Below are 23,802 nucleotides of genomic sequence, written 5' to 3'. Positions count from 1 at the left end.
TAGATACCAGGTGGGTATACACAGTATATTAGATACCGGGGGGGGGGGGGTATACACAGTATATTAGATAGGAGGTGGGTATACACAGTATATTAGATAGCAGGTGGGTATACACAGTATATTAGATACCAGGTGGGTATACACAGTATATTAGATACCAGGTGGGTATACACAGTATTTAGATAGCAGGTGGGTATACACAGTATATTAGATACCAGGTGGGTATACACAGTATATTAGATAGCAGGTGGGTATACACCGTATATTAGATACCAGGTGGGTATACACAGTATATTAGATACCGGGGGGGGGGTATACACAGTATATTAGATACCGGGGAGGGGGGGTATACACAGTATATTAGATACCAGGTGGGTATACACAGTATATTAGATACCGGGGGGGGTATACACAGTATATTAGATACCAGGTGGGTATACACAGTATATTAGATAGCAGGTGGGTATACACAGTATATTAGATACCAGGTGGGTATACGCAGTATATTAGATAGCAGGTGGGTATACACCGTATATTAGATACCAGGTGGGTATACACAGTATATTAGATACCAGGTGGGTATACACAGTATATTAGATACCAGGTGGGTATACACAGTATATTAGATACCAGGTGGGTATACACAGTATATTAGATAGCAGGGGGGTATACACAGTATATTAGATAGGAGGTGGGTATACACAGTATATTAGATAGCAGGTGGGTATACACAGTATATTAGATAGAAGGTGGGTATACACAGTATATTAGATAGGAGGTAGGTATACACAGTATATTAGATAGCAGGTGGGTATACACAGTATATTAGATACCAGGTGGGTATACACAGTATATTAGATAGCAGGGGGGTATACACAGTATATTAGATACAAGGTGGGTATACACAGTATATTAGATACCAGGTGGGTATACACAGTATATTAGATACCAGGTGGGTATACACAGTATATTAGATAGCAGGGGGGTATACACAGTATATTAGATAGGAGGTGGGTATACACAGTATATTAGATAGCAGGTGGGTATACACAGTATATTAGATAGAAGGTGGGTATACACAGTATATTAGATAGGAGGTGGGTATACACAGTATATTAGATAGCAGGTGGGTATACACAGTATATTAGATACCAGGTGGGTATACACAGTATATTAGATAGGAGGTGGGTATACACTGTATATTAGATACCAGGTGGGTATACACAGTATATTAGATACCAGGTGGGTATACACAGTATATTAGATAACAGGTGGGTATACACAGTATATTAGATACCAGGGGGGTATACACAGTATATTAGATACCAGGTGGGTATACACAGTATATTAGATACCAGGTGGGTATACACAGTATATTAGATAGCAGGTGGGTATACACAGTATATTAGATAGCAGGGGGTATACACAGTATATTAGATAGGAGGTGGGTATACACAGTATATTAGATACCAGGTGGGTATACACAGTATATTAGATAACAGGTGGGTATACACAGTATATTAGATACCAGGGGGGTATACACAGTATATTAGATACCAGGTGGGTATACACAGTATATTAGATAGCAGGTGGGTATACACCGTATATTAGATACCAGGTGGGTATACACAGTATATTAGATACCAGGTGGGTATACACAGTATATTAGATAACAGGTGGGTATACACAGTATATTAGATAGCAGGTGGGTATACACAGTATATTAGATACCAGGTGGGTATACACAGTATATTAGATAGCAGGTGGGTATACACCGTATATTAGATACCAGGTGGGTATACACAGTATATTAGATACCGGGGGGGGGGTATACACAGTTATTAGATACCGGGGAGGGGGGGTATACACAGTATATTAGATACCAGGTGGGTATACACAGTATATTAGATACCGGGGGGGGGTATACACAGTATATTAGATACCAGGTGGGTATACACAGTATATTAGATAGCAGGTGGGTATACACAGTATATTAGATACCAGGTGGGTATACGCAGTATATTAGATAGCAGGTGGGTATACACCGTATATTAGATACCAGGTGGGTATACACAGTATATTAGATACCAGGTGGGTATACACAGTATATTAGATACCAGGTGGGTATACACAGTATATTAGATACCAGGTGGGTATACACAGTATATTAGATAGCAGGGGGGTATACACAGTATATTAGATAGGAGGTGGGTATACACAGTATATTAGATAGCAGGTGGGTATACACAGTATATTAGATAGAAGGTGGTATACACAGTATATTAGATAGGAGGTAGGTATACACAGTATATTAGATAGCAGGTGGGTATACACAGTATATTAGATACCAGGTGGGTATACACAGTATATTAGATAGGCAGGGGGGTATACACAGTATATTAGATACAAGGTGGGTATACACAGTATATTAGATACCAGGTGGGTATACACAGTATATTAGATACCAGGTGGGTATACACAGTATATTAGATAGCAGGGGGGTATACACAGTATATTAGATAGGAGGTGGTATACACAGTATATTAGATAGCAGGTGGGTATACACAGTATATTAGATAGAAGGTGGGTATACACAGTATATTAGATAGGAGGTGGGTATACACAGTATATTAGATAGCAGGTGGGTATACACAGTATATTAGATACCAGGTGGGTATACACAGTATATTAGATAGGAGGTGGGTATACACTGTATATTAGATACCAGGTGGGTATACACAGTATATTAGATACCAGGTGGGTATACACAGTATATTAGATAACAGGTGGGTATACACAGTATATTAGATACCAGGGGGTATACACAGTATATTAGATACCAGGTGGGTATACACAGTATATTAGATACCAGGTGGGTATACACAGTATATTAGATACCAGGTGGGTATACACAGTATATTAGATAGGAGGTGGGTATACACTGTATATTAGATACCAGGTGGGTATACACAGTATATTAGATACCAGGTGGGTATACACAGTATATTAGATAACAGGTGGGTATACACAGTATATTAGATACCAGGGGGGTATACACAGTATATTAGATACCAGGTGGGTATACACAGTATATTAGATACCAGGTGGGTATACACAGTATATTAGATACCAGGTGGGTATACACAGTATATTAGATAGCAGGGGGGTATACACAGTATATTAGATAGGAGGTGGGTATACACAGTATATTAGATAGCAGGTGGGTATACACAGTATATTAGATAGAAGGTGGGTATACACAGTATATTAGATAGGAGGTAGGTATACACAGTATATTAGATAGCAGGTGGGTATACACAGTATATTAGATACCAGGTGGGTATACACAGTATATTAGATAGCAGGGGGGTATACACAGTATATTAGATACCAGGTGGGTATACACAGTATATTAGATACCAGGTGGGTATACACAGTATATTAGATACCAGGTGGGTATACACAGTATATTAGATAGCAGGGGGGTATACACAGTATATTAGATAGGAGGTGGGTATACACAGTATATTAGATAGCAGGTGGGTATACACAGTATATTAGATAGAAGGTGGGTATACACAGTATATTAGATAGGAGGTGGGTATACACAGTATATTAGATAGCAGGTGGGTATACACAGTATATTAGATACCAGGTGGGTATACACAGTATATTAGATAGGAGGTGGGTATACACTGTATATTAGATACCAGGTGGGTATACACAGTATATTAGATACCAGGTGGGTATACACAGTATATTAGATAACAGGTGGGTATACACAGTATATTAGATACCAGGGGGGTATACACAGTATATTAGATACCAGGTGGGTATACACAGTATATTAGATACCAGGTGGGTATACACAGTATATTAGATAGCAGGTGGGTATAGACAGTATATTAGATACCAGGTGGGTATACACAGTATATTAGATAGGAGGTGGGTATACACAGTATATTAGATACCAGGTGGGTATACACAGTATATTAGATAGCAGGTGGGTATACACAGTATATTAGATACCAGGTGGGTATACACAGTATATTAGATACCAGGTGGGTATACACAGTATATTAGATACCAGGTGGGTATACACAGTATATTAGATAGCAGGTGGGTATACACAGTATATTAGATAGGAGGTGTGTATACACAGTATATTAGATACCGGGGGGGGGGGGAGGGGGGGTATACACAGTATATTAGATACCAGGTGGGTGTACACAGTATATTAGATACCAGGTGGGTGTACACAGTATATTAGATAGCAGGGGGGTATACACAGTATATTAGATAGGAGGTGGGTATACACAGTATATTAGATAGGAGGTGGGTATACACAGTATATTAGATACCAGGTGGGTATACACAGTATATTAGATAGAAGGTGGGTATACACAGTATATTAGATAGGAGGTGGGTATACACAGTATATTAGATAGCAGGTGGGTATACACAGTATATTAGATACCAGGTGGGTATACACAGTATATTAGATAGGAGGTGGGTATACACTGTATATTAGATACCAGGTGGGTATACACAGTATATTAGATACCAGGTGGGTATACACAGTATATTAGATACCAGGTGGGTATACACAGTATATTAGATACCAGGTGGGTATACACAGTATATTAGATAGGAGGTGGGTATACACAGTATATTAGATACCAGGTGGGTATACACAGTATATTAGATAGGAGGTGGGTATACACAGTATATTAGATACCGGGGGGGGGGGAGGGGGGTATACACAGTATATTAGATACCAGGTGGGTATACACAGTATATTAGATAGCAGGTGGGTATACACAGTATATTAGATAGGAGGTGGGTATACACAGTATATTAGATACCGGGGGGGGGGGGGAGGGGGTATACACAGTATATTAGATACCAGGTGGGTATACACAGTATATTAGATAGCAGGTGGGTATACACAGTATATTAGATAGGAGGTGGGTATACACAGTATATTAGATACCAGGTGGGTATACACAGTATATTAGATACCAGGTGGGTATACACAGTATATTAGATACCGGGGAGGGGGGGTATACACAGTATATTAGATACCAGGTGGGTATACACAGTATATTAGATAGCAGGTGGGTATACACAGTATATTAGATAGCAGGTGGGTATACACAGTATATTAGATAGCAGGTGGGTATACACCGTATATTAGATACCAGGTGGGTATACACAGTATATTAGATACCAGGTGGGTATACACAGTATATTAGATACCAGGTGGGTATACACAGTATATTAGATACAAGGTGGGTATACACAGTATATTAGATACCAGGTGGGTATACACAGTATATTAGATACCAGGTGGGTATACACAGTATATTAGATACCAGGTGGGTATACACAGTATATTAGATACCAGGTGGGTATACACAGTATTTAGATGCCAGGTGGGTATACACAGTATATTAGATGCCAGGTGGGTATACACAGTATATTAGATACCAGGTGGGTATACACAGTATATTAGATGCCAGGTGGGTATACACAGTATATTAGATACCAGGTGGGTATACACAGTATATTAAATACCAGGTGGGTATACACAGTATATTAGATACCAGGTGGGTATACACAGTATATTAGATAGCAGGTGGGTATACACAGTATATTAGATAACAGGTGGGTATACACAGTATATTAGATACCAGGTGGGTATACACAGTATATTAGATACCAGGTGGGTATACACAGTATATTAGATAGGAGGTGGGTATACACAGTATATTAGATACCAGGTGGGTATACACAGTATATTAGATACCGGGGGGGGGGTATACACAGTATATTAGATACCAGGTGGGTATACACAGTATATTAGATAGCAGGTGGGTATACACAGTATATTAAATACCAGGTGGGTATACACAGTATATTAGATACCAGGTGGGTATACACAGTATATTAGATAGGAGGTGGGTATACACAGTATATTAGATACCAGGTGGGTATACACAGTATATTAGATACCGGCGGGGGGTATACACAGTATATTAGATAGCAGGTGGGTATACACAGTATATTAGATAGCAGGTGGGTATACACAGTATATTAGATACCAGGTGGGTATACACAGTATATTAGATACCAGGTGGGTATACACAGTATATTAGATACCAGGTGGGTATACACAGTATATTAGATACCAGGTGGGTATACACAGTATATTAGATAGGAGGTGGGTATACACAGTATATTAGATACCAGGTGGGTATACACAGTATATTAGATAGCAGGTGGGTATACACAGTATATTAGATAGGAGGTGGGTATACACAGTATATTAGATAGCAGTTGGGTATACACAGTATATTAGATACCAGGTGGGTATACACAGTATATTAGATACCAGGTGGGTATACACAGTATATTAGATAGCAGGTGGGTATACACAGTATATTAGATAGCAGGTGGGTATACACAGTATATTAGATAGCAGGTGGGTATACACAGTATATTAGATAGCAGGTGGGTATACACAGTATATTAGATAGGAGGTGGGTATACACAGTATATTAGATACCAGGTGGGTATACACAGTATATTAGATACCAGGTGGGTATACACAGTATATTAGATACCAGGTGGGTATACACAGTATATTAGATAGGAGGTGGGTATACACAGTATATTAGATACCAGGTGGGTATACACAGTATATTAGATACCAGGTGGGTATACACAGTATATTAGATACCAGGTGGGTATACACCGTATATTAGATACCAGGTGGGTATACACAGTATATTAGATATTAGGTGGGTATACACAGTATATTAGATACCAGGTGGGTATACACAGTATATTAGATATTAGGTGGGTATACACAGTATATTAGATACCAGGTGGGTATACACAGTATATTAGATAGCAGGTGGGTATACACAGTATATTAGATAGAAGGTGGGTATACACAGTATATTAGATAGGAGGTGGGTATACACAGTATATTAGATACCAGGTGGGTATACACAGTATATTAGATAGCAGGTGGGTATACACAGTATATAAGATAGGAGGTGGGTATACACAGTATATTAGATACCAGGTGGGTATACACAGTATATTAGATAGCAGGTGGGTATACACAGTATATAAGATAGGAGGTGGGTATACACAGTATATTAGATAGCAGGTGGGTATACACAGTATATTAGATACCAGGTGGGTATACACAGTATATTAGATAGGAGGTGGGTATACACTGTATATTAGATACCAGGTGGGTATACACAGTATATTAGATACCAGGTGGGTATACACAGTATATTAGATACCAGGTGGGTATACACAGTATATTAGATACCAGGTGGGTATACACAGTATATTAGATACCAGGGGGGTATACACAGTATATTAGATAGCAGGTGGGTATACACAGTATATTAGATACCAGGGGGGTATACACAGTATATTAGATAGCAGGTGGGTATACACAGTATATTAGATAGCAGGTGGGTATACACAGTATATTAGATAGGAGGTGGGTATACACAGTATATTAGATAGCAGGTGGGTATACACAGTATATTAGATAGCAGGTGGGTATACACAGTATATTAGATAGGAGGTGGGTATACACAGTATATTAGATACCAGGTGGGTATACACAGTATATTAGATACCAGGTGGGTATACACAGTATATTAGATAGCAGGTGGGTATACACAGTATATTAGATAGCAGGTGGGTATACACAGTATATTAGATAGCAGGTGGGTATACACAGTATATTAGATAGCAGGTGGGTATACACAGTATATTAGATAGCAGGTGGGTATACACAGTATATTAGATACCAGGTGGGTATACACAGTATATTAGATACCAGGTGGGTATACACAGTATATTAGATAGCAGGTGGGTATACACAGTATATTAGATACCAGGTGGGTATACACAGTATATTAGATAGGAGGTGGGTATACACAGTATATTAGATACCAGGTGGGTATACACAGTATATTAGATAGCAGGTGGGTATACACAGTATATTAGATACCAGGTGGGTATACACAGTATATTAGATACCAGGTGGGTATACACAGTATATTAGATACCAGGTGGGTATACACAGTATATTAGATAGCAGGTGGGTATACACAGTATATTAGATAGGAGGTGGGTATACACAGTATATTAGATACCGGGGGGGGGGGGAGGGGGGTATACACAGTATATTAGATACCAGGTGGGTATACACAGTATATTAGATAGCAGGTGGGTATACACAGTATATTAGATAGGAGGTGGGTATACACAGTATATTAGATACCAGGTGGGTATACACAGTATATTAGATACCAGGTGGGTATACACAGTATATTAGATACCGGGGAGGGGGGGTATACACAGTATATTAGATACCAGGTGGGTATACACAGTATATTAGATAGCAGGTGGGTATACACAGTATATTAGATACCAGGTGGGTATACACAGTATATTAGATAGCAGGTGGGTATACACCGTATATTAGATACCAGGTGGGTATACACAGTATATTAGATACGAGGTGGGTATACACAGTATATTAGATACCAGGTGGGTATACACAGTATATTAGACAGGAGGTGGGTATACACAGTATATTAGATAGGAGGTGGGTATACACAGTATATTAGATAGCAGGTGGGTATACACAGTATATTAGATAGAAGGTGGGTATACACAGTATATTAGATAGGAGGTGGGTATACACAGTATATTAGATAGGAGGTGGGTATACACAGTATATTAGATACCAGGTGGGTATACACAGTATATTAGATACCAGGTGGGTATACACAGTATATTAGATAGGAGGTGGGTATACACTGTATATTAGATACCAGGTGGGTATACACTGTATATTAGATACCAGGTGGGTATACACAGTATATTAGATACCAGGTGGGTATACACAGTATATTAGATACCAGGTGGGTATACACAGTATATTAGATACCAGGTGGGTATACACAGTATATTAGATACCAGGTGGGTATACACAGTATATTAGATACCAGGGGGGTATACACAGTATATTAGATAGCAGGTGGGTATACACAGTATATTAGATACCAGGGGGGTATACACAGTATATTAGATACCAGGGGGGTATACACAGTATATTAGATAGCAGGTGGGTATACACAGTATATTAGATAGCAGGTGGGTATACACAGTATATTAGATAGCAGGTGGGTATACACAGTATATTAGATAGCAGGTGGGTATACACAGTATATTAGATAGCAGGTGGGTATACACAGTATATTAGATACCAGGTGGGTATACACAGTATATTAGATACCAGGTGGGTATACACAGTATATTAGATACCAGGTGGGTATACACAGTATATTAGATAGCAGGTGGGTATACACAGTATATTAGATAGCAGGTGGGTATACACAGTATATTAGATACCAGGTGGGTATACACAGTATATTAGATACCAGGTGGGTATACACAGTATATTAGATACCAGGTGGGTATACACAGTATATTAGATACCAGGTGGGTATACACAGTATATTAGATAGCAGGTGGGTATACACAGTATATTAGATAGCAGGTGGGTATACACAGTATATTAGATACCAGGGGGGTATACACAGTATATTAGATAGCAGGTGGGTATACACAGTATATTAGATACCAGGTGGGTATACACAGTATATTAGATAGCAGGTGGGTATACACAGTATATTAGATAGGAGGTGGGTATACACAGTATATTAGATACCAGGTGGGTATACACAGTATATTAGATACCAGGTGGGTATACACAGTATATTAGATACCAGGTGGGTATACACAGTATATTAGATACCGGGGGGGGGGGGGTATACACAGTATATTAGATAGCAGGTGGGTATACACAGTATATTAGATAGCAGGTGGGTATACACAGTATATTAGATACCAGGTGGGTATACACAGTATATTAGATAGGAGGTGGGTATACACAGTATATTAGATACCAGGTGGGTATACACAGTATATTAGATAGCAGGTGGGTATACACAGTATATTAGATAGCAGGTGGGTATACACAGTATATTAGATACCAGGTGGGTATACACAGTATATTAGATACCAGGTGGGTATACACAGTATATTAGATACCAGGTGGTTATACACAGTATATTAGATAGGAGGTGGGTATACACAGTATATTAGATAGGAGGTGGGTATACACAGTATATTAGATACCAGGTGGGTATACACAGTATATTAGATACCAGGTGGGTATACACAGTATATTAGATACCAGGTGGGTATACACAGTATATTAGATACCAGGTGGGTATACACAGTATATTAGATAGCAGGTGGGTATACACAGTATATTAGATACCAGGTGGGTATACACAGTATATTAGATAGGAGGTGGGTATACACAGTATATTAGATAGGAGTGGGTATACACAGTATATTAGATAGGAGGTGGGTATACACAGTATATTAGATACCAGGTGGGTATACACAGTATAGTAGATACCAGGTGGGTATACACAGTATATTAGATACCAGGTGGGTATACACAGTATATTAGATACCAGGTGGGTATACACAGTATATTAGATAGCAGGTGGGTATACACAGTATATTAGATAGGAGGTGGGTATACACAGTATATTAGATAGCAGGTGGGTATACACAGTATATTAGATACCAGGTGGGTATACACAGTATATTAGATAGCAGGTGGGTATACACAGTATATTAGATAGCAGGTGGGTATACACAGTATATTAGATAGCAGGTGGGTATACACAGTATATTAGATAGCAGGTGGGTATACACAGTATATTAGATAGCAGGTGGGTATACACAGTATATTAGATACCAGGTGGGTATACACAGTATATTAGATACCAGGTGGGTATACACAGTATATTAGATACCAGGTGGGTATACACAGTATATTAGATACCAGGTGGGTATACACAGTATATTAGATACCAGGTGGGTATACACAGTATATTAGATACCAGGTGGGTATACACAGTATATTAGATACCAGGTGGGTATACACAGTATATTAGATACCAGGTGGGTATACACCGTATATTAGATACCAGGTGGGTATACACAGTATATTAGATATTAGGTGGGTATACACAGTATATTAGATACCAGGTGGGTATACACAGTATATTAGATACCAGTAGGGTATACACAGTATATTAGATACCAGGTGGGTATACACAGTATATTAGATACCGGGGGGGGGGGGTATACACAGTATATTAGATACCAGGTGGATATACACAGTATATTAGATACCAGGTGGGTATACACCGTATATTAGATACCAGGTGGGTATACACAGTATATTAGATACCAGGTGGGTATACACAGTATATTAGATACCAGGTGGGTATACACAGTATATTAGATACCAGGTGGGTATACACAGTATATTAGATATTAGGTGGGTATACACAGTATATTAGATACCAGGTGGGTATACACAGTATATTAGATATTAGGTGGGTATACACAGTATATTAGATACCAGGTGGGTATACACAGTATATTAGATACCAGGTGGGTATACACAGTATATTAGATACCAGTAGGGTATACACAGTATATTAGATACCAGGTGGGTATACACAGTATATTAGATACCGGGGGGGGATATACGCAGTATATTAGATACCAGGTGGGTATACACAGTATATTAGATACCAGGTGGGTATACGCAGTATATTAGATACCAGGTGGGTATACGCAGTATATTAGATACCAGGTGGGTATACACAGTATATTAGATACCAGGGGGGTATACACATTATATTAGATAGCAGGTGGGTATACACAGTATATTAGATAGCAGGTGGGTATACACAGTATATTAGATACCAGGTGGGTATACACAGTATATTAGATAGCAGGCGGGTATACACAGTATATTAGATAGCAGGTGGGTATACACAGTATATTAGATACCAGGTGGGTATACACAGTATATTAGATAGCAGGTGGGTATACACAGTATATTAGATACCAGGTGGGTATACACAGTATATTAGATAGCAGGTGGGTATACACAGTATATTAGATAGGAGGGGGGTATACACAGTATATTAGATACCAGGTGGGTATACACAGTATATTAGATAGCAGGTGGGTATACACAGTATATTAGATACCAGGTGGGTATACACAGTATATTAGATACCAGGTGGGTATACACAGTATATTAGATACCAGGTGGGTAAACACAGTATATTAGATACCAGGTGGGTATACACAGTATATTAGATAGGAGGGGGGTATACACAGTATATTAGATACCAGGTGGGTATACACAGTATATTAGATAGCAGGTGGGTATACACAGTATATTAGATACCAGGTGGGTATACACAGTATATTAGATACCAGGTGGGTATACACAGTATATTAGATACCAGGTGGGTATACACAGTATATTAGATACCAGGTGGGTATACACAGTATATTAGATACCAGGTGGGTATACACAGTATATTAGATACCGGGGGGGGGGTATACACAGTATATTAGATACCAGGTGGGTATACACAGTATATTAGATAGCAGGTGGGTATACACAGTATATTAGATACCAGGTGGGTATACACCGTATATTAGATACCAGGTGGGTATACACAGTATATTAGATACCAGGTGGGTATACACAGTATATTAGATACCAGGTGGGTATACACAGTATATTAGATACAAGGTGGGTATACACAGTATATTAGATACCAGGTGGGTATACACAGTATATTAGATACCAGGTGGGTATACACAGTATATTAGATACCAGGTGGGTATACACAGTATATTAGATAGCAGGGGGGTATACACAGTATATTAGATAGGAGGTGGGTATACACAGTATATTAGATAGGAGGTGGGTATACACAGTATATTAGATAGCAGGTGGGTATACACAGTATATTAGATAGAAGGTGGGTATACACAGTATATTCGATAGGAGGTGGGTATACACAGTATATTAGATAGCAGGTGGGTATACACAGTATATTAGATACCAGGGGGGTATACACAGTATATTAGATAGCAGGTGGGTATACACAGTATATTAGATACCAGGGGGGTATACACAGTATATTAGATACCAGGTGGGTATACACAGTATATTAGATAGCAGGTGGGTATACACAGTATATTAGATAGCAGGTGGGTATACACAGTATATTAGATACCAGTTGGGTATACACAGTATATTAGATACCAGGTGGGTATACACAGTATATTAGATACCAGGTGGGTATACACAGTATATTAGATACCAGGTGGGTATACACAGTATATTAGATACCAGGTGGGTATACACAGTATATTAGATACCAGGTGGGTATACACAGTATATTAGATAGCAGGTGGGTATACACAGTATATTAGATACCGGGGGGGGGGGGGTATACACAGTATATTAGATACCAGGTGGGTATACACAGTATATTAGATACCAGGTGGGTATACACAGTATATTAGATATTAGGTGGGTATACACAGTATATTAGATACCCGGTGGGTATACACAGTATATTAGATAGCAGGTGGGTATACACAGTATATTAGATACCAGGGGGGTATACACAGTATATTAGATAGCAGGTGGGTATACACAGTATATTAGATACCAGGTGGGTATACACAGTATATTAGATAGCAGGTGGGTATACACAGTATATTAGATACCAGGTGGGTATACACAGTATATTAGATAGGAGGTGGGTATACACAGTATATTAGATACCAGGTGGGTATACACAGTATATTAGATACCAGGTGGGTATACACAGTATATTAGATACCAGGTGGGTATACACAGTATATTAGATACCGGGGAGGGGGGGTATACACAGTATATTAGATAGCAGGTGGGTATACACAGTATATTAGATACCAGGTGGGTATACACAGTATATTAGATACCAGGTGGGTATACACAGTATATTAGATAGGAGGTGGGTATACACAGTATATTAGATACCAGGTGGGTATACACAGTATATTAGATACCGGGGGGGGGGGGGGTATACACAGTATATTAGATACCAGGTGGGTATACACAGTATATTAGATAGCAGGGGGGTATACACAGTATATTAGATAGGAGGTGGGTATACACAGTATATTAGATAGGAGGTGGGTATACACAGTATATTAGATACCAGGTGGGTATACACAGTATATTAGATACCAGGTGGGTATACACAGTATATTAGATAGCAGGGGGGTATACACAGTATATTAGATAGGAGGTGGGTATACACAGTATATTAGATAGGAGGTGGGTATACACAGTATATTAGATAGCAGGTGGGTATACACAGTATATTAGATAGAAGGTGGGTATACACAGTATATTAGATAGGAGGTGGGTATACACAGTATATTAGATACCAGGTGGGTATACACAGTATATTAGATACCAGGTGGGTATACACAGTATATTAGATACCAGGTGGGTATACACAGTATATTAGATAGGAGGTGGGTATACACTGTATATTAGATACCAGGTGGGTATACACTGTATATTAGATACCAGGTGGGTATACACAGTATATTAGATACCAGGTGGGTATACACAGTATATTAGATACCAGGTGGGTATACACAGTATATTAGATACCAGGTGGGTATACACAGTATATTAGATACCAGGTGGGTATACACAGTATATTAGATACCAGGTGGGTATACACAGTATATTAGATAGGAGGTGGGTATACACAGTATATTAGATACCAGGGGGGTATACACAGTATATTAGATAGCAGGGGGGTATACACAGTATATTAGATACCAGGGGGGTATACACAGTATATTAGATACCAGGGGGGTATACACAGTATATTAGATACCAGGTGGGTATACACAGTATATTAGATAGCAGGTGGGTATACACAGTATATTAGATACCAGGTGGGTATACACAGTATATTAGATAGCAGGTGGGTATACACAGTATATTAGATAGCAGGTGGGTATACACAGTATATTAGATAGCAGGTGGGTATACACAGTATATTAGATACCAGGTGGGTATACACAGTATATTAGATACCAGGTGGGTATACACAGTATATTAGATACCAGGTGGGTATACACAGTATATTAGATACCAGGTGGGTATACACAGTATATTAGATACCAGGTGGGTATACACAGTATATTAGATACCAGGTGGGTATACACAGTATATTAGATAGCAGGTGGGTATACACAGTATATTAGATAGCAGGTGGGTATACACAGTATATTAGATAGCAGGTGGGTATACACAGTATATTAGATAGCAGGTGGGTATACACAGTATATTAGAAACCAGGTGGGTATACACAGTATATTAGATAGCAGGTGGGTATACACAGTATATTAGATACCAGGTGGGTATACACAGTATATTAGATACCAGGTGGGTATACACAGTATATTAGATAGCAGGTGGGTATACACAGTATATTAGATACCAGGTGGGTATACACAGTATATTAGATAGGAGGTGGGTATACACAGTATATTAGATAGCAGGTGGGTATACACAGTATATTAGATAGCAGGTGGGTATACACAGTATATTAGATAGCAGGTGGGTATACACAGTATATTAGATAGCAGGTGGGTATACACAGTATATTAGATAGCAGGTGGGTATACACAGTATATTAGATAGCAGGTGGGTATACACAGTATATTAGATAGCAGGTGGGTATACACAGTATATTAGATAGCAGGTGGGTATACACAGTATATTAGATACCAGGTGGGTATACACAGTATATTAGATACCAGGTGGGTATACACAGTATATTAGATACCAGGTGGGTATACACAGTATATTAGATACCAGGTGGGTATACACAGTATATTAGATAGCAGGTGGGTATACACAGTATATTAGATAGGAGGCGGGTATACACAGTATATTAGATAGGAGGCGGGTATACACAGTATATTAGATAGCAGGCGGGTATACACAGTATATTAGATACCAGGTGGGTATACACAGTATATTAGATAGCAGGTGGGTATACACAGTATATTAGATACCGGGGGGGGGGGGGTATACACAGTATATTAGATAGGAGGTGGGTATACACAGTATATTAGATACCAGGTGGGTATACACAGTATATTAGATACCGGGGGGGGGGGGGGTATACACAGTATATTAGATAGGAGGTGGGTATACACAGTATATTAGATACCAGGTGGGTATACACAGTATATTAGATAGCAGGTGGGTATACACAGTATATTAGATACCAGGTGGGTATACACAGTATATTAGATACCAGGTGGGTATACACAGTATATTAGATGCCAGGTGGGTATACACAGTATATTAGATGCCAGGTGGGTATACACAGTATATTAGATACCAGGTGGGTATACACAGTATATTAGATACCAGGTGGGTATACACAGTATATTAGATACCAGGTGGGTATACACCGTATATTAGATAGGAGGTGGGTATACACCTTATATTAGATACCAGGTGGGTATACACAGTATATTAGATACCAGGTGGGTATACACAGTATATTAGATACCAGGTGGGTATACACAGTATATTAGATAGGAGGTGGGTATACACAGTATATTAGATACCAGGGGGGTATACACAGTATATTAGATACCAGGTAACATGCAATAAATAACAGAATGTATAATATTTGGGCTACTGATGGTATTTGATGTCTAAAGTACCAACATCTGCTCGACTAAAAAAGCCCAAGTGTGTAACAATGGCGCCTCCTTGCGGAATATCACGAGAAACGCGTGTCGAGGCAATACGGTGGGGCACACTTTTCCCGCTCCTATATCTGGGTGAGCCACTACTACTCTCATTACCATTGTCACACGCTGCACACACTTGGGCTTTTTTAGTCGAGCAGATGTTGGTACTTTAGACATCAAATTGGTAGCCTATATTCCAATGGTTCTACAATCGCACACCGCAGTCCACTTCAACTGCGCTTTACCCCCCCCCCCACACACACTACTGCTGTGTTATAACCGCACACTCTCCTGTGTGTCTAACCCTACATACCACTACTGCTGCACCTTCTCCTATGTAACACTACATACCACTACTGCTGCACCTTCTCCTATGTAACACTACATACATCTACTGCTGCACCTTCAACTATGTAACACTTCATACTACTACTGCTGCATCTTCTCCTATGTAACACTACATACAACTACTGCTGCACCTTCAACTATGTAACACTTCATACTACTACTGCTGCATCTTCTCCTATGTAACACTACATACTACTACACTTCACTTTAATGGGGCTGCACTACCACACACAACCCATATGAAGGTGTGGCGCTGTTTCTGAAATTGAAAAAAATCTATTTTTGTTCTAATTTTCTACAACCCTAATTATATTATCCTGGAGAACCCCTTTTAAAAAAATTAAATAAAAAATCTTGATAATATTCTAATTAAAAATGTTAAATTCCTAGACAAAATAAATATTGAAATCAAAATGCATTGAAAAGGCAATTGTAATAAATGTATTCATAATAGATGAAGATACTGAAAAAAAAAAAAGCCAAAGAATTAAACGATTCTCCAGCAACGAGACTATTTACTGATGACTCACACAACTGGAGGATGCGTCACAGCAAGTACTGGCTGATTGTGTATCAGTGACTAGGCAACGGCCAATCAGCAGCGCCGGCAGTCAGCTGGAAAATCACCGATGTGAATGTGAGAGGTGACGCAGCGAGTGAACAGGACAAAGGGCTGAGATAATAGTAAAAAAAACAAAGCTTCGGGAAAAGGACAGAAAAAATAGACTGGAAAGCGAGGGGGACCATAAATATAATAATAGCAATGATAAAAAAAGATTAGAACATGAGAGGTCATATATGTTTTAAGAAAGGATTTGAGATATGCAAAAAAAAAAAAAAAGGAAATATAGGGGGAGGGACAAATATTATTGTTTTTTGCAAAAACTTACAAATGGATGAGGCCCCCTGCAGATGTCCCCAACAGTAATGCCTTTTTGGACTCGGTTAATATACCCTAACTACAGAACAGAAAGAGCTCCTGGACTCCTGAGCCAGTAATTAGCAGTTTAGCTGTGAACCTTGTCCTGGGGTGAGAAAGAACACTTACCAGAAGCTGCAGCAGCATTTCTGTCTGTGTGTCGCTTTCTCTCACTTTGCTCCTGCTCCTTCTTCTCCCTCCCCTCTCCAGACTTTTATGGGCAGCTGTAACCTAATTCTTCAGTGAGGCATTTTTCATTAATAAGATAGAGTATATTCCAAATTTCTTATATTCGCTTGTACTATTGATTTATACAAAGTTTGTTGAAAAGGTAATGACCATTTACCCCTTTTCCGGCCAAGGACGTATCTCATACGTCCCGGCAGGAAGGCACTTCAGTAAGACGTATCTCTAGCTATGATCCAGTCCGAGTTAGAGCAGGTTGAATTGGGAGATGACTGTGCAGGCAGTTTGCAGGGACAGGAGGAGAATCTGTGATCCTCCTCCTATCCCTATATAGCTGTAGATGACCCCAGAGGGGTAACATTAATTTTTCTACATGTTATCATCCCTCTATTTTTTTTTTCTAATCCCTCCTCTGCGTCTAATTAGACCATTTATTGACTCCATTACCAGGACGTTTACCAGTGTCTGGATTGCGGCACCAAATAAGTCGCACCAAGCACCACACACAAACATCTATAAAGCTTGTCCGTTTTACACTGTACCTATCCTGTCTATACCCGATCTTTAGAGTAAATTCCGCTGACCGCTTCTACCTATTACATACTACAGTAATTTATGCTTTTTGGCATGATTTTCACAAAATCGCTACCAAATTATTATTTTTTTTAAATTGCGGCAAAAAACTTTGATTTGTATGTAATATGTGAACACAGTCTTAGAATTTATAATCACTGTTTATTGCAAAGTTGCATGGAGGCGGTTGTGTATATACATGGTATGCTAGGATTTCACAAAGAAAGAAGATTTTGGTAGCATAGTAGCTGTGTGCAGTATATATTTCACCACATTTGTGGAGGACGGGCAAATATTGCATGGCTTCTGTTTGTTAGTTTTAAACTGGAAAATTGTAAAAAGTAAGTATTTGGTCTCTTCAATCCGGGTGATTTTATGAAGATATGTGAATGTAGACATAAGCGCAAGGCCGATTCCAGCTTTTCTGCTGCCTGAGGCGAATATTGAAATGGCGCCACCCAGATCTTGATTGGCATCCCCCTGGCTGTTCTACATTACTAGCAGCCTCCAACTCTTGCGGATGCACCGGCGCCTTATACTCCCCTGGCATGCACGGTGCAGCGATGAAGCGGGGCAGAGTACATCTCGCTACACGGTGCGTGCCCAAGGAGTACAAAGCAATAGCGCATCTGAGAAAGTTGGAGGAGACTGGTAGAGATGTATAACAGCCAGGGAGATGTCAAACAAGCATGGAAAGGTGGGTTTGGAAGCAGGACTATGTGACTCTTCAGGATAGCGGCTCCGCCCCATGACCCTTTAATGAGTAATTAGCATATAGTGTGCGTCGTTTTAACAGTTGATTTTATAGATTTTGCTGCATCTGAAAAAAACATACTGGGGAATGTTTGGAAATATTGTCAGGTCATGTATCACCGCATGGTGGTGGTTCAAGGGGTTAAAACTACCAGACAGGTTCCCATTATATATACAATGAATTGAGAACAATTCATCTCATAAATACAACACCAGAACCAAGCTCAGTATATAAATACATCCCCAGAACCAAGGTCATACATATATACAGCACCAAAACCAAGCTCAGCATATAAATACAGTACTAGAACCAAGCTCAAAACATAAATACAACACCAGCTCAAATAAAGCTCAATTTAGTGCTACCCCTGCCATATAGGTTTGTATGGCGTAAAACTACAGCTCCCAGCATGGCCCGAACAATGGTAAGGATATGCGGGAAGTTGCGGTTTCACAAAAAAAATAAAAAAAAATTATACCACCCATCATCTCGCTGTAGATCATAGAGTGACTACAGTGCTGATTAGAGGCAGAATAAACATTTACATTAAGTGACACACAGGTGACGTCTGCTCAGATTCTAGTTGTTCTTTTTCTCTTTTCTTCTCCATCCGGTCCAGACCTCTATGATGACTTCTCCCGGCCATAGCCCATTTCTGCAGTTTGCCGCTCAGATGTCTTCATCTTCTCAGTTTTCAACATTTCTGCACCTATAAACGAAGATAAAATTCACATGGTGCCACACACAACTGTGTCCCTGATTATAATAGCGCCATACACTATACCTCTAAATATAATAGCGCCATACACTGCGCCTCTAATTATAATTAGAAAAAATGCACTCCTGTGAGTATGATGTGGTGCTTGTAGGGTTGGGATTGGTTCCCTGAAATATAGTCACGGATTACCTCAGCACACAAAAAAGTGAACGTAAGACTGTCTTTTCTATATGAAATAATATATCACATACAGCTACAAAAGAAATAAAAATATCTTTGAATTGAAAAGAAACTCTACTTTCACCTTTTTGTGTGTGCTGTGGTAATATGTGCCTCTAATTATAATAGCACCATACACTGTGTCCCACACACACTGTCCCCTGTAGATAGTGCCCCCCATAGAGCCCTCTGTAGACAGTGCGCCATATAGAGCCCCGTGTTGATAGTGCCCCGCATAAAGCCCCCTTTAGACATATATAGTGCCTCTTGTAGATACTGCCCCCCATAGAGCCCTATGTCGATAGTGCCCCCAAAGAGCCCCTGTAGATAGTGCCCTACATAGATCCCCATGTAGATTGTAGCCCTCATAGATCCCCCTGTAGATAGTGCCCCACATACAGGCCCCCGTAGATAGTGCCCCACATATAGCCCCCTGTAAATAGTGCCATACATATAGCCCCCCTGTAGTTAGTGCCCTACATATAGCCCCCCTCTAGATATTGCCCCACATATAGCCCCCCCTGTAGCTAGTGCCCCAACATATAGCACCCCTGTAGCTAGTGCCCCACATATAGCCCCCTTGTAGATAGTGCCCCAGATATAGCCACCCATGTAGATAGTGCCCCACATATAGCCCCATGTAGATTGTGCCCCACATATAGCCCCCTTATAGATGCCACAACTCCCCTCATCCCGTTCCCGCACCGTCCTCTTGCAATGCAGGCCTGCTCTCTGCTGAGCAGGTCTGCTGGGGCTGAACGACACAAGCGACGCGATGACGTCATCGCGCTGCTAGCGTCGTTGAATGGCGCTGATTGGCAGAGTGCCTAGCCCTCCGCCATTCCAAGACACAAGCGGCGAAATTACGTCTTCGCACAGCTTGCGTCATTGAAAGGCGCTGAATAGCAGGACACCAAACGTGCCCTGCCATTCAGCGCTTGTGCATGTAATTGTGTCTGTGTCCTATAGACGCAGATACAATTTTAGTGCAAGAAGGGGTGCAGCTCATCTCGCTTCATGGACAGTGCGGCCCTGCATAAGTGGTTTGTTTGGACTCTGCACATATTAATCTTCTATTTTTAGGATGTGCGGTGCTTCTAATTTTCTGCTTGGGTCACACTTTTAGCCACAAATATAAATTGGTGTGCATTTTCGATCAAAAATTGCATGACGGTGCCTGTGTGTATAAAGTGATGAGTGGCATTTAGACAATGTGCCAGGTGTCTACTTACAGAAAATATAAAGGTATAGGGTTTTAGTATGATTCTTTATTTTGTCATTTAGGTTTTATTTGTACAAATTGTAAAAATTGTCCTGGCTGCCAGAGGTGCAAAATATCCAAAGACCCCCTGGCAGCGAGAGGGATAAATTCCAAATTTCCTCATACGTCGCTTGACTACACTCAATACCAAATCCCACTAACAAAATGGAAGGAAGATGATCCCACGTTAACTGATCAAACAATCCTGAAAGTTATGGATCAGACACACAAAAATCTTTCTCATCTACCTCTCTAAGTAAATTCTCATGTTGGGGTCTTCTGGATGCCGGACCTCCTCCTGGTGGATGGTCGGACAGATGTTTTTGGATGCTCCACGCAATAGGGTACGAATTGCTGGTCCGCCATCCAAAGCCATAATACAAGCGAAGCAGTGGATTTGCCCTGAGGATGTAGGGGGACGCGGCAATCGGTGGTGGATAAGTCTAGATTTTTCTTTCTTCCCCTCCCCCACTCTCTTTACCATATTACCATGGGTTATCCAATCCCCTCCCCAGCCCCTTCCCAGCCGCTCTAGACGGCATGAACAACACCGGATTTGCTATTGATGTTCGGGACGGAACATATTGCAATATAACTTAGATCAATGTGATGATTGTAACCATGTAGTTATGTTTTAGTTTATCTATACCAAATGTTTATGTGCCACCCCCTCCCTTTTTTTGTAATCTCCTTGAAAACTTTAATAAAAATGACAACATTTTGAAAAAAACAAAAATATATTAATGGAATAATGAAATAAATTTAAAAAAATTTAATAAACAGAAAACCAAGAAAATCCAGTCACTGAGGTGACACTGAACGGATTATTCAAGAAAAAAAAGAAAACAAATTAAATAAAAAAAAAAAACAGAAAACAAAATTGAAAAAAAAAAAAAAAATGACCAAAATAATACAAATACTTAAAAAAAAAATATGAACAGAAAATCAGGAATATGAGGTGACACTGAACTGAACATGGATTATTTAAGGAAAAAAAGACAGAAAAAATGACTCAAAAAATAAATAAAACAAAAAAAACGGGAAAAAAATTGAAATAAACAAATTAATGAAAATACAAATAGATAAAAAAAAAAGAAAACGAAAATAAGAATACACAGTCCATGAGGTGACATTGCACTGAGTATATTTGAGGGGGGGGGAAACAGCACAGAAAATATCTGAAGACAACAAATATAAAACTGTTGGGGTTGTAAACAAATAAAAAATAAAATAAAACAATTGTGTGAACAAGAAATATCCATTCATTGTGGTGACACTGAATTGAGAATGGATTATTCAAGAATAAAATACATGAAAAGAAAATTTAAGCCAAAAGGAAAAATAAAAACAAACTGAAGACGACAGTAAAAAATAGTTGGGGGTGTAAATAATTTTATAAAAAAAAAAATTATAATACAAATGGTTAAAAAAACAAAACAGAAAACCAAGAATATAAAGTAACTGAACCGAGCATGGAATATTTGAGAAAAAAAAAAAATATCCGATGAAACGGAGAAGATGGGGGTGTTGAGGTCTCCAGGATTATCTAACGCTGAGTCATTGGAGAAGAAGACAGAGCATGGCAGATGATGAGGTACGGGAGAGATTCACAAAAAGTGAAATGTTTTACATTCATTTATATATTTTTGCTTATACGCAAGCAGGGAACGGCATCACGCGGGCTGGAGTCATATCAGCGACAATTAGGATTAATCACCATTCTGGCAACAAAAGGATTTTCGGGTGATCGCCCGTCTGGTGCCATCAGTTACTCGAATATTGAAGGGGTTTTCCAGGATGTAAAAAATAGATTTTTTTTTTTTTAATGCCTTTAGTGCGATAGGGATGACAAGTGAAGAGCAGAATCTAGAAGCCAGAATCAAGTGTATTGCAAAGTTTGATATTTTCTATTTTGAGCCCAAATTGTTGGTTTTTGAAACTGAAGAACTTCTTTAATAAAATGCAAAAAAATAAAAAATCATGTCCCGGAGAAACGGTTTCTGAGTGTCGGTGAAATTATTCCAGCAAAA

The sequence above is a fragment of the Rhinoderma darwinii genome, chromosome 3, assembly GCF_050947455.1.
Source record: "Rhinoderma darwinii isolate aRhiDar2 chromosome 3, aRhiDar2.hap1, whole genome shotgun sequence".
Classification (NCBI taxonomy): domain Eukaryota; kingdom Metazoa; phylum Chordata; class Amphibia; order Anura; family Rhinodermatidae; genus Rhinoderma; species Rhinoderma darwinii.
The sequence above is the reverse complement of the archived record's forward strand: the minus strand, read 5'-3'. Positions refer to the sequence as shown.